The 12,954-nt window shown below is 40.3% G+C and overlaps 1 protein-coding gene across 2 annotated transcripts in view; it reads right to left on the bottom strand.

The window, feature by feature from the left end:
• TTYH1 (tweety family member 1) overlaps nt 1–12,954 on the bottom strand; it is a 100,434-nt gene that overhangs the window by 35,058 nt on the left and 52,422 nt on the right. The gene's annotated exons all lie outside the window — the stretch shown is intronic.

Here is a 12,954-nt window from a genome sequence, read left to right on the forward strand (position 1 = left end):
GAAGTGATTTATCAGGTGTGATAGAGATTGCTGTCACATTGTTATTGAGAAAGAATTCCATTACAAATCCAGCTGTATATTAAATAACAAGAGGTACCATCTTATTCTGCACCTCAGGAAGCAAAATGTCTTGGAAGCTTAGTAGTTACCAGTATAGCAGGAGAAGAATGTTCTAGCCTAGCTTTCTTACTGACATGCTCATTTTCTACCTGATGTGGTTTATTTGTTTCCACAGCATGGAATAATCCCCAGTTCCTCATATGACTCTAAATTGGTACCTCAGAAGCATAAGTTCATTAGGTGTATGTCTTCATATTAGTATGGATGCCTGGCAATTCTCTTTGGCCTATAAAAACTTAAGATAAGCTGACCTGATTCACAGGTCTCCATTAAATACACAGACTGGATATAATTATCTATTCTAGTCCACACTTCACAAATCTCACAATCCTATACTACTCCTTCTCCACAACATTCTGTGATACCAAGTACTTATACAAGCCCATTGCATTACAAAACATCTATAAATGTGTACATGCTACAAAAATGTATATAGGTCTGTATATGTAGGTATGCACAGACACAAAATCAAATGTGCCCTTACACAATCTGATGGTGTTTCACAAAATGGTGAGAACAGTCTTCCTCAGAGGTACCATCTTATCTGTTTGGATTTAGGAAGAGTTTTTATCAATTATATTTATTGGTTCTTAATTGGTTGGGTTGTATGAGTATTTTATAGATGTTTTATTGTGTTCATTGTAAACCACCCACAATTAAGATAACCTTTCTTAGAATCTGACTGATGGAATGGCACCTAGCCAATCATCAGATGGTCAAAGCTAAAACTAAATTTAAATATGAGGACTTAAAAGTCTTGCTCTATTGATTAATGTAACAAATACCCTTCTCCTATATTCCATGTGAAAACCTAAGCTCCTTTCCTTTTTTAAGGATGCCCCAGTCTTGTTTCTTCTTCCTACCTTACAGGCTACCAAACCATGATTAAAAAATAAGTGCCTGCGATAGTGCTATGGATTTTTCACATAAAATAGGCCGCTTGCAATAACAATATCTCCAGGAGGCAAAAGGGCAGCACTTTGACAGTGTAAATCACTTTCTGATTCCTCTCAAACAGCACGTTTAGCTTCTGAAACACAGCATCATTCTTTCATCTCAGGTGGCGAAAAAGAAAAAGACTTTGTATTTTTTGCCCAAACCCATGCTAATTACATATTTATAGTTCTGGAAATATTTTATTTACATATTTGCAAACAGCACCTGTTTCTTTCCACTCTGGTCATTAATGTGGAGCAAAAAGGTTAGATATCCTTAGCAGATCTTCTCTTAGTTTGAGACACATCTCTGTTTTGCATTCAGCCCTCTACCCAGGAATATGACTGGCTTAGTTGGGGATTCATTGCAGTAAAACAGGAGTACGCATAAAGCACACCTCTAGTATGCTCCTTTTTAATCAACAATGTAATGTAGACGTTTATAGTCATGCTTTCTCCTTTTTCTGTGCAAGGGTAAAACTAGAGTGTGTTTCTTTGGAAAGTGGGACATTCAATATCCATGAAGACCTATGTTCCAGACCCCAAAGGGATCTGTAATTCTGCAGCCAAAAAGTAATTATTTCTTTTTTGGGCAGGGAGGTGGGGACAGGAACAGAGGAAGGACACAATGGATCCCTTCACTTTTCTTCTTTCCCAGTTTTGACAGCTTGGCCAAGTGTGAAAACCACCAAGGACAATACAAACTCATCTACATTACGAGCATCTCTCTTCCCCTAGACTCTGCCTACCTCTTACATCTCCCACAATGGCAAGAGAGATGCTTGAGGAATTTGATCACTGACACAAGCTGATCTTATGCACACACTCTGAGCCAAATAGGCAGTCACGCTCCCCAGTCTCTGAATTTTGCAATCAATTCTCTGTTCAAAGGAATATCAACATTTCCTTTAAATGTATATTTTATGATATGCTCTACTTAAAAATAAGTAACTTCAGAGAAAATATATTTAACAGACAGATTTAAATGGGCCTTCAAATGTGAATTTCATGGAAGCTTTTTATAGACTTATAAAGTCGTATAGAAATGGGAATAATGAACATGCATGAGAATGAGATCATCTGAAATTCATCCCTCCCTTTTTTTGAAGTCTCTCTCTTCTTGTTTTGCAGTAATCTCTAGCTAAGTCCAATAAAGCTTTGGCTCTACTTATATTACACATACATTTTTTTATGCCTTTAAACAGCTTCCACCTGGGAATAATAGCCTAGTTAAAATGACCTGATTCTCCATGAATAGCATCAAAGAGAAGAGGTATAGAAGATGACCTTGAAAATAGCCTCTTGTTGATCTTAATAGGTTCCCACACTCCTGTTCAGTGATTATACACAAAATGATTTTTTTGTCTGTTGAATCTCCACCCCCTTTGTTGGTCCCACCACTCTTGTCTGTGATGAGGCCAAGCAAAGAATAACAGATTACTTCTGGTGGACTTTCATGGATGGGGTTTGGAAACTACAGCATCACCATGCCCTGAAAAAAAAGAACCAGACAAGAATAAGGAGGGTTCCTCTTCTTGAAACTGGGAAAGGAAGGAGTAAGGATGACTTACAAAGAGGAATCACATCAGATGAAACTGTACAGATGGAGAGAGAAGACAGGAAAGGAAATTAGGGAAGACCACAAATACGCACGAAGCAAACAGGAGCTGCCCCCACAACTACAGTCAGGCAAAACTGTCTAAGCTCCTTATGGCAGCTGGCAGGGATTGGGAACGGATTTGGAGAGAAAGAGGGAGAGGGAGAGAGAGAGGGAGGGAGAGACAGAGAAAGAAAGAAAGAAAGAAAGAAAGAAAGAAAGAAAGAAAGAAAAAGAAAGAAAGAAAGAAAGAAAGAAAGAAAGAAAGAAAGAAAGAAAGAAAGAAAGAAAGAAAGAAAGAAAGAAAGAAAGAAAGAAAAACCCAAAACAGAGGAACAATGTACAGGAAAGGCTCAGCATCTTCTCATCCATTCCTTTCTATCATTTTGGATTGGTCCTGACAACCTGTGCTTGCTCACCCACTCCCCATCTTGTTTCTTAACTGTAATTAGGAAGCATGCAGTTGGGTAATTATAGCCTTTCACAAAATGACACACACATGCAGGAAACAGCTGCAACTGAAAGTATAGCGATTAGCTCGAGAGGGACCAAAATACCAAATATCTTTTCTTCAATCTATCTTGGCTGCTGCTTCTTCTACATCCCCGCATCCGTCCTCCTAAGGCTGACCTATTCGGGTTCAGTCCATATCTCGTGATTTATTCCAGCCCTTTCTACAAGGCCCGCCTGCATTTTATATGGATTTTCCCATTTCTGGAGAAGTTCCATTATAAATGTTCTCTTTCCATCCATTTGCCCAATAAAAGTAACTTATCCATTAGTACAATGTGGACTTAGTTGCAAGCTAGCTTTTGTTCATTATGAACAAAAAGAAAGACAACCTATAATCAAATCCAGAAGTTTCAGTTCTTGACTCCTCCAGCTTTCGGTCAAAGGATGATTTCCTGTGATTTAGAAACAGCAGCCAAAAGAATTATCAGAATATTAAAGAACGGGAAGAGATGCGCACACATGCATGCATGCACACACGCACGCACACACAACACACACACACACACACACACACACACACACACACACACACACGAGTCCTCTCCCCATTAAACTAATATTGAGTTAGAATTGGTGTGGGAAAACCACTCCTTTCTTTCTCAATTTAGGAGAGATTTCACTGACAAATGTTGAATAACTTCCTAACCAACCATCTATTCGTTCAAGTTGTGGCATTTGGAGCAGGATCAAGATTAGCAACCGGTGACTGAACCACTCATGCCATTTTTCCAAAGGTACCTGAGGAAGTTTGTCTGACTTCCCCATTTAGCTTACTCATGGGAGTATCCTGGGAGTTAAGCTTTCTTTTCACGGATCCACCTGCTCAGCCTTCACCCATCATTCTCGTCCTTTACTACATATCAATACCAACCATTCCCCTTCTCTCTCTCTCTCTCTCTCTCACTCTCTCTCATTCTCTCTCTCTCTCTCTCTCTCTCTCTCTCTCTCTCTCTCTCTCTCTCTCTCTCTCTCTCTCTCCCTCCCTCCCTCCTTCCATTCATATATTTACCCTGCTCCCTCCCAGGTCTTTGCCCCCCATTCCTGTCTCTGAATCTTTCAGTCACACCAGGCCGTCTTTTTCCCTTTCTCCCTAAATCTTGTTTCTATGACAACCACCTCCCTCATCCTCCTCCTTTCACAGCCAGGCAGGGCGGGAGAAAAGCGGTGTCATTCTCATGATAATCAAGCTTTTTTCTTTAGACTGGAGGCAGTTCCCAGACTCAAGGGTGGGGGGGGGATAAAAAGCTTTTGGGGTGAGGAGGGGAGAGATCCCTGGCTTCCATCCTATGCTCTTCTCCCTTTGCAAAGAAATTGGGGATTTTGGTTCCCATCCCACGCTCCCACCAACCCTCTAGAATTTATTCCAGCATGGCTCAATGATCTATTTGGATCTATTCATCTCATAGAACTTCTGGATTTGTTCAGAAATCCGATGTGAGTGGAGAAAACCATGACTTGCATCCCTTCCCATCTCTCAGTTTCTCACACAGCAGCATCAAACTCCATCCCACCTCAGGAAGTTCAAATGAATATATAGTAGAAGGTAGAAGAAGAGATCACAGACTGTTTCCCCTCATCATTAATAGGGTTCTCTCCTCCCAGTTGCCTCTTTTGCATAAGGCACAACCACAAAAAAGCCCTAACTTTGTTCTACATCTTTAATGATCCCACCTCTGGAAGGTAAGGAAGATGGCCCTTGATGGAGATATGCAAGAGTTTTTACCTGGGCAAAAGGTCCAGGATAGATAGATAGCATTCAGAAGTGGCTTTAACAGATGCCCCCCTAATTCACTGAACTATAAGGAGGAGGAGGAGGAGGAAGACATATAGTACAATCAGACTTACAAGAATTCTATTAGAGTAAGTCAATTTCAATAAAGGTGATTTTAGCCTTCTTGCAGAGTTCCTTTCTTGGTCTGGTTCATCTAGTGGGGCTGTCGCCACCAGAAGAGGGAAGCAGCTTCACTCTATTTGCACAACCTGGGATGGACAGATCCTAAACCATCATTATGAATGCAAAAGATCTTGGCTGCAAGAACTTTCTGGCCTCCGGGGTGGGGTGGGGGGTTCGCCCTTACCAGACTCCTAGAAAGCCTCTGGAGCCTGGGGTGAGTGAAAAATGGGCCTTTTGGTCCCACTGGAAGTCTGCAAACAGGCCGTTCTGGCCTCCGGAGGGCCTCCAGGGGTGTGTGGGGAAGGCCGTTTTCACCTTCCCCAGGCTCCAAGAAAGCCTCTGGAGCCTGGGGAGGGCGAAAAATGGGCCTACTGGGCCCACCGTGCCAAAAGCAGGGGGAGTGTGTGTGTGGGGGGTTGTGTGCGCATGCGGAGTGGGCGCATTGAATTATGGGTGTGGGCACATGCACGTATGACCCCCCGTGCTCCCCCCGCTTTTGGCACGCGACGGCAAAAAGGTTAGCCATCACTGTCCCAGGATGACCTTCCAGTCTTGTGATTAAGATGGCATGGAACAACATTTAAGTTTATTCATTTGAGATATTTCGGGAGCAGCTTCCACATGCACATTCATCCCTTGTCTGATATTGCATCTCTTTAGGCCAGATCCATGATGTAATCAGATTCCACTTTGTCTGAACCAGGGAGCAGAAAATAATATGAAAACTTCTTATATAGCACAAGTATTAGAACCTAGTTGTGATGGAATAGCTTCATTCTTGGTTGCGGTCTTGGCTAAATATATTTCAAATTGCAAAACAACTGTGTCTTCAGATGATCCTGTATACTTCTGGGGATAGGACTTAGATGTAGGAGATGACAAGGCTAAGCATGAGGGAGTGGTCAAACACATCATCAGACTCAAGTCCCTTCGCATCCACAAAAGATCTAAGTCCAGCACACCTTGAATTCCATTGACTCTGATTTACTGCCAACTCATTTTAACCATTAGTAGTTCAGATTTTTGTAGAGAGCTGTAGTGTATAATAAAATTATCTATACTAGGGGTGTTAAACTCGATTTCATTGAGGGCCGCATCAGGGTTGTGTTTGACCTCAGGGGCCAGGGAGGGTGTGGCCAAGGTGGGTGTGGCCAGCTTCATGTCGGAGGTGCCTGTGGCGGCCTCAGCACTCTGTCAGTGAAAAGGGGCCCCCAAGCTCCGTTTTTGGCTGTGATGGCTTCCTGCAACCCTCTCCCAGCGAAAACAGAGCTTGAGAGGGCCGCGCGCAGCCCTCGCAAGCTTCGTTTTCACTGACAGAGGCACTGCGAGCCGGTCCTTCACTGTTTCCAGGACAGCCCCACGGGCTAGATCCAAACGTCCTGTGGAATGGATGCAGCCCACAGACCTTGTGTTTGACACCCCTGATCTATACATTCATCTGAACTGCCCAGAGTCCTCATTTCCTGCGTTTGGCGGTATTCTCTATTAGCATGTGCCCTGACTTCCTACATAAAGTCTAGACTATTTATTGGATCTGAATCTTTCTTTAGTGGACCTTCACACTCTTTCCAGCATTAAAAGATACTGTGATAGTTTTATATATGCTCTTTTCTTTAGGAGCTATACAGCATTGTCTTCTCTGATTTTCCCCAGATCACTAATCCTTTGAGGTAGATTGGGCTGAGATAATAACTGGCCCAAAGACACCCAATAAGTTTCCATGGTTGAGGATGGACTTGGGTCTGGGTCTCTCCAGACCTAATCCATGTTTAGTTAGGGCCAGCAAAATCCATATTCAAAGTTCTACTGAGCCTTAAGCTAATCAATGGCTGAATCATGGTTTGTTAAATAAATTACAACACTCTAAACCATCAATAAATGATTTACAACCTACCTCCTATGCTGCACTTTAAATAGCATGGATTATCTGAGAATCTGATCAGTGGCAAATTCCATTTGGAATAATGGATCACACTGGTTCTTTTTGATCTCATCAGTATATGATGATCCTTTGGTTTGGCCTTAACCAGATGTTCTTATATGGTGTACAACTTCCATGTATCTGGAATGGGTTGACTGGTTCCTGTATTCATAGATGCATTCCTCAAAAAACATATCTTGGATCCCAATCCTAATTCACAAAACATCTCTACCAATTCAGAAAACCAAGGAACTCTAGTCCTTTAGTTTGAACCAGTGCTGTTCAGATTAATGAACAAATAATCGTTCATGGCTCCAGGAAGATTTCTGCACTGCAATGGATGGCATCTGGCTGATGAACTATCTCTGACCATCTGGCTATTTCTCCCTGGGCTAAATGAATAAAGGTCTTTATGCTAAATATATTTCCTAGCCACCTGGCTTTTTGGTACAATGCACTCCAAAGAGCAAGAGAATTGCATGGTTTATCCATCCACACAGAGTAAGACTTCTATGAACAGGGGTCTTAGTATATAAACGTCCGGACTATCTATTGCAAAGATACACATTTTAGGATATAACTATATTGCAACCTTAAAGGTGGAACTTCAGGGTGGAATGTACTCCATATCTTTCTAATATTTAGACCATTCTTCCACATAAAAAACACTTGCCTGATTTTTCATGGGTTGGTTTTTCAAAAGGGGTAGAATTGGTTCTTTCACATTTGCCAATACAATTCCCAAATGGGCCAAACATTTTGGCTCCTCCCACATCGAGATCTGGAGAAGGATTTGGAAGTGCACATGAATTGTGCACATTCACAATCCAGATGAATTGGTCTGGAACTAAGATGAGAGCTTATTATTAGCAGGAGAAAGAGGAACAAATGCCCCCACTCATTTTCAAGTGGGTAATTGGTTATTTCATGGGTAGCTGGAGAGATAAACTGGGAGTGGGAGGAGGAATGATGAATGAAGTGTTGTGACATTGTGTTTCTTTCATACTTGCATGGAACATCACAACACAAATATAAATATGCAGAATTCTTTTGTCATTCTGGCATCATCATCATCATCACAGTTTGTAGCGGATATCAATGGGACAATAGTAATGCAGATCTTACTTTAATCTTCATGCAGGTTTGAAAATACAGGTAGTCCTCGGCTTATGACCACAATTGAGACCAACTTTTCTGTTGTTAAGCGAGCCAGTTGTTAAGTGAGTTTTGCCCCATTTTATGATCTTTCTTGCCATAATTGTTAAATGAACCACCACCACCATGTTAAGTGAGTAACACGGTTGTTAAGTGAATCTAGCTTCCCCATTGACTTTGCTTGTCAGAAACTCTACAACCATCATAAATATGTATTATTTGCCAAGCGTCCGAATTTCTCGAATGTGTCCATAGGGATGCTGCAATGGTCGTAATTGTCATTTTTTCAGCACTGTTGAAACTTTGAATGGTCACTAAATGAACTGTTGTAAGCCAAGGACTACCTGTATCCTGGCTGAGATTTGAAAAGCTGATGTTAATCAGTGTGACTATTACTGGGTCAAATGGACAAGGACTTGATCTGCTGCTTTAAGAATTAAAAGCAATTATCACATAAGATCAGAGGTGGGTTTCAGCAGGTTCTGACCAGTTCTGGAGAACCGGTAGCAGAAATTTTGAGTAGTTCAGAGAACAGGTAGTAAAAATTCTGACTGGCACTGCCCCCATCTATTCTCTGCCTCCCAAGTCCCAGCTGATCAGGAGGAAATGGGGATTTTGCAGTATCCTTCCTCTGGATTGGGGAGGGAATTTATTTATTTATTTATTGATTGATTGATTGGTTCGATTTATATGTCGCCCTTCTCCGGAGACTCAGGGCGGCTTACAATGCGTTAAGCAATAGCCTTCATACTTTTGTATATACCTGCTTAGTAGGGCTTTCGGCCCCCCCTAAGCGGTGAATGAAGATTTTACAACCCACAGAACCGGTAGAAAAAATTTTGAAACCCACCACTACATAAGATGATGTTCTCCTGAAACAGTTAATATTAGCCCAAGAAATTTCTGAGCTTTTGAAATTTACTTACTCCTGATCCAGTTGAAATTTTTAAAATGTTCCTCCTCAAATACTTGCCTTTGCCTTCATTACTTTTCTGCACCTAAGCTGATTATTCATGGGAGGCCTGACATCTTCAGTGAATTATATAACAGGATGGCCAATGGCAGAGAAACAAAAGCATTCTTGCTATGTGAAGAGCTGAAGAGGACAGGAAAATGTGGTAGATGTTACCTGCAGGGAAAAATCCACTTACTGAATTTTCCTTTTTTTACACCACAGATAAAAATCAGATGGAGGCTGGTAGCATCTTTTCAGACTATCACATTTTATTAAAAGACTTGTTCGCATCCGATGAATGAGCTACAGCTCACAAAATCTTAGATTAATAAAATGTGATAGCTTGAAAATGTGCTATCAGATTCCTCCTGATTTTTGGCTACTGTAGACTAACACTGTTAGTCTACCATTATTAAAGGTGCAAGCAACTAATTTTATTTTGCTCCAGGACAATTACATTAAAATTTTTCAAGAGTCTTTCTATAAAGTTTTGGATAAACATTTTTATTATAATATCTGTCAAAACCAGATCATGCGAAATAAATCTTATTTCATTCTTTGACAAAGTGATTGAAGTAGTGGAACTGTGAAATGCTGTGGACATAGTATACTTAGATTTCAGTAAAGCATTTGATAACGTAAACCACAAACTACTTCTGGGTAAGCTAGAAAAATGTGAAATAGAGAGCAACACCACCAGTTGGATTTGTAACTGGTTGACAAATCATACTCAATGCCCTCAAAAGACCTATATCCACATGGAGGAAAGTAAGCAGTGGGGTATCCCAGGACTCTGTTTTAGGCCCAGTATACTTGAATATCTTCATAAATGATCTAGATCAGGGGTGTTAAACTCATGGCCCATGGGCCAGTTGCATCATGTACTGGTCCCGCCCTTGCCCAGTTTAGCGAAGGGGAAAAAAAGTCCTGATATATCATATGACGCCGCCATGGCGAGGCGAGTTTGACACCGCTGATCTAGATGAAGGAATAGAAGGGGAACTCATCAAATTTGTAAACAACAAAAAGCTGACAGGAATAACCAACACCCCAGATGTCAGGCTCAAGATACAAAAAGATCTCAACAGACTTGAATGTTGCATCATATCTAACAAAATGAAATTCAACATAGATTAAACTAAGGTTTTATATTTAGGTAAGAAAAATCAACTGTATAGCTACAGATTAGGTGGAATTTGGCTTCATGCCAGTAACTATGTAGGATCTTGGAATCCTAGTGGACCATCACTTAAATATGAGTCAACAGTGTGCAGCAGCAGCAAAACAGCCAATGCATTCCTAGGCTGCATTAACACAGGGATAGAATCAAGATCATGGGAAGTTCTAGTACTACTTTACAAAGCCTTAGTAAGACCACACTTGGAATACTGCATCCAGTTCTGGTCACAACAATATAAAAAGATGTTGATACTGTGGAAAGAGTGCAGAGAAGAGGGCTGAAGGCTAAAACATACAAAGAACGATTGCAGGAATTGGGTATGTCTAGTCTAGTGAAAAGAAGGACTATGGGAGACATGATAGCAGTTCCAATATATGTAGGAGCATGAAGCTCATACAAAGACGAGAGGTCAAACTATTTTCCAAAGCACCAAAAGACAAGACAAAGGATGGAAACTAACTAAGGAGAGAAACAACCTAGAAATATTTTTTTATTATAATCTGAGATACCTCCCTAGAAAACAGAAGGAAGGATAGTCTAATAATGAAGAGGATATAAACATGTTGGAATCTTTAGTATCACTCTAACAACAGAGACTTTGAATTGTTGCTGTACTAAACTGGATTTATTTATTATTAAGCTTTGATGAAAAAAATGGGCCCATGCAGCATGCCAGACCACACATCATGGCTTAGAAAGTGGGATAGCTAGATTCACACAGTATGTCAGCTCAAGCAATATCCCTTCTTTAGCAATGATATATAAATCTATTCTCTGACTGGATTCTTACATCAAACCACCTAACTTGGTTTCTTTGCTTTTGATTTAGTGTGTTATATCAATTTAACCACTGTGGCATATACAATAAATGTTATCCTCATAACAAAATGTCCGTTGCAAGCTATTGCCGTGGGAACCATATTGTAGCATATAATGAAGCACTAATATGATAACAATGGGGATTGCAGATGGCTAGAACTCTAAACATTCCGTTTTATATACGAGAACATCGTTATAGCTTTATCAAATGGAACCAGCAGTTGCTTCGTTAAGAGGACAGTTATAAATCAGTCACACTCCACTAGCAGGAAACCGATAATGCTACATTAAAAGAGAATTACCAAAGGAGTACTTATGTTCCTGGTATTTCTTTAGTAATTAAGGACTATTAATAAGGATTCAAGATATCATGCTAAACAATTTATACTAGAAAGAACTTCAAAGCTGTTAAAATAGGATAATAACAATGATGTAAAGACGTATAGAATTGTCCTAGTTAGAACTGGATAAAAATATACGTAGTGATCTCCTGGCATTTACCCATGATTAAATGACTCCCACTTTATTCAATTAACACTATTACCTGTTTTCAGGATACTCTAATCATAAATTAACCTCGGGGCTACCTTCATATAACACAGGTAGTAATAGCAATAGCAATCACACTTAGACATATTATACCTCTCCACAATGCTTTACAGCATATCCTGAGCAGTTTACAACGTCAGCGTATTGACCCCAACAAGCTGGGTCCTCATTTTACCAACCCTGGAAGGATGGGAGGTTGAATCAACCTTGAGCTAGTCAGGATCGAACTCCTGGCAGGGGGCAAAGTTTGGCAAAGCCAGCTGGGAAAGCCGCAAATGGCGATCACATGACCCAAAGATGTTGCAACTATCATAAATACCTGCCAGTTGTTAAGCACCCACATTTTGATTTTGTGACTGTGAGGTTGCTGCGATGATCAAAATGCAAGGACCAAGTCATAAGTCATTTTTTTCAATGTCATTGTAACCTTGAATGTAACCGCTAAACAAATAGTTTACACTAGGCTACAATAGGGCTGGTAAAATAAATGCATTCAACAGGGTTTTGTAAAACAAATAATGGAAAGTTTCTGTTATAAGAGTCAAGCAATTCTTTGAGAATAATCAGAAAATATTGCTGTGTTCCTTCTATTCCTTTTAGGATTACACATCACCTTAAACTACATGTAGTCCTCGACTTACGACTAGAATTGAGCCCAGAATTGATGTTGCTAAGTGAGAAATGTGTTGAGTTTTGTCCCATTTTATGACTTTTCTTGCCAGATTTGTTAAGCGAATCACTGCAGTTGTTAAATTAGTAACACGATTGTTAAATGAATTTGGCTTTTCCATTGATTTTGCTTGTCAGACGGTCGCAAAAGATGGTCCCATGACCCCAGGACACTGCAACTGTCATAAATATGAAGCAGCTGTCCAGCATCTGAATGTAAATCCTGTGACCATGGGGATGCTGCAACGGTCACAGATGTGAAAAATGATCACTTTTTCAGTGCCATTGTAAATTTGAACAGTCACTAAGTGAACTGTTATAAGTCAAGGACTACCTGTATCTGATAAACAGTTCACTAAAATATGGGAGTGCAGTGATTTGATTAACATAATAATGTTTTGGTAATAGAACAAAATATTGGTTGAGTTCATTCAATATATATACTCATGGTTAACCTGTCTTAAATGCTTTATTAAACTGACCCAATTACCAGTTCATATAACACAATGAGCCTTAAAATAAGTAATTAGCCAATTACTCCTTTGCCTACTATGTCGTGCTACATCTGCATGCTGGAAGAAAGATTATTATATTGTTTATACAGCTTATCATACTGCCAACCGCTATGGTTTCTCAGCGGTTTGGAA

The sequence above is a fragment of the Pantherophis guttatus genome, chromosome 4, assembly GCF_059756535.1.
Source record: "Pantherophis guttatus breed Tessera chromosome 4, ASM5975653v1, whole genome shotgun sequence".
Taxonomy (NCBI): domain Eukaryota; kingdom Metazoa; phylum Chordata; class Lepidosauria; order Squamata; family Colubridae; genus Pantherophis; species Pantherophis guttatus.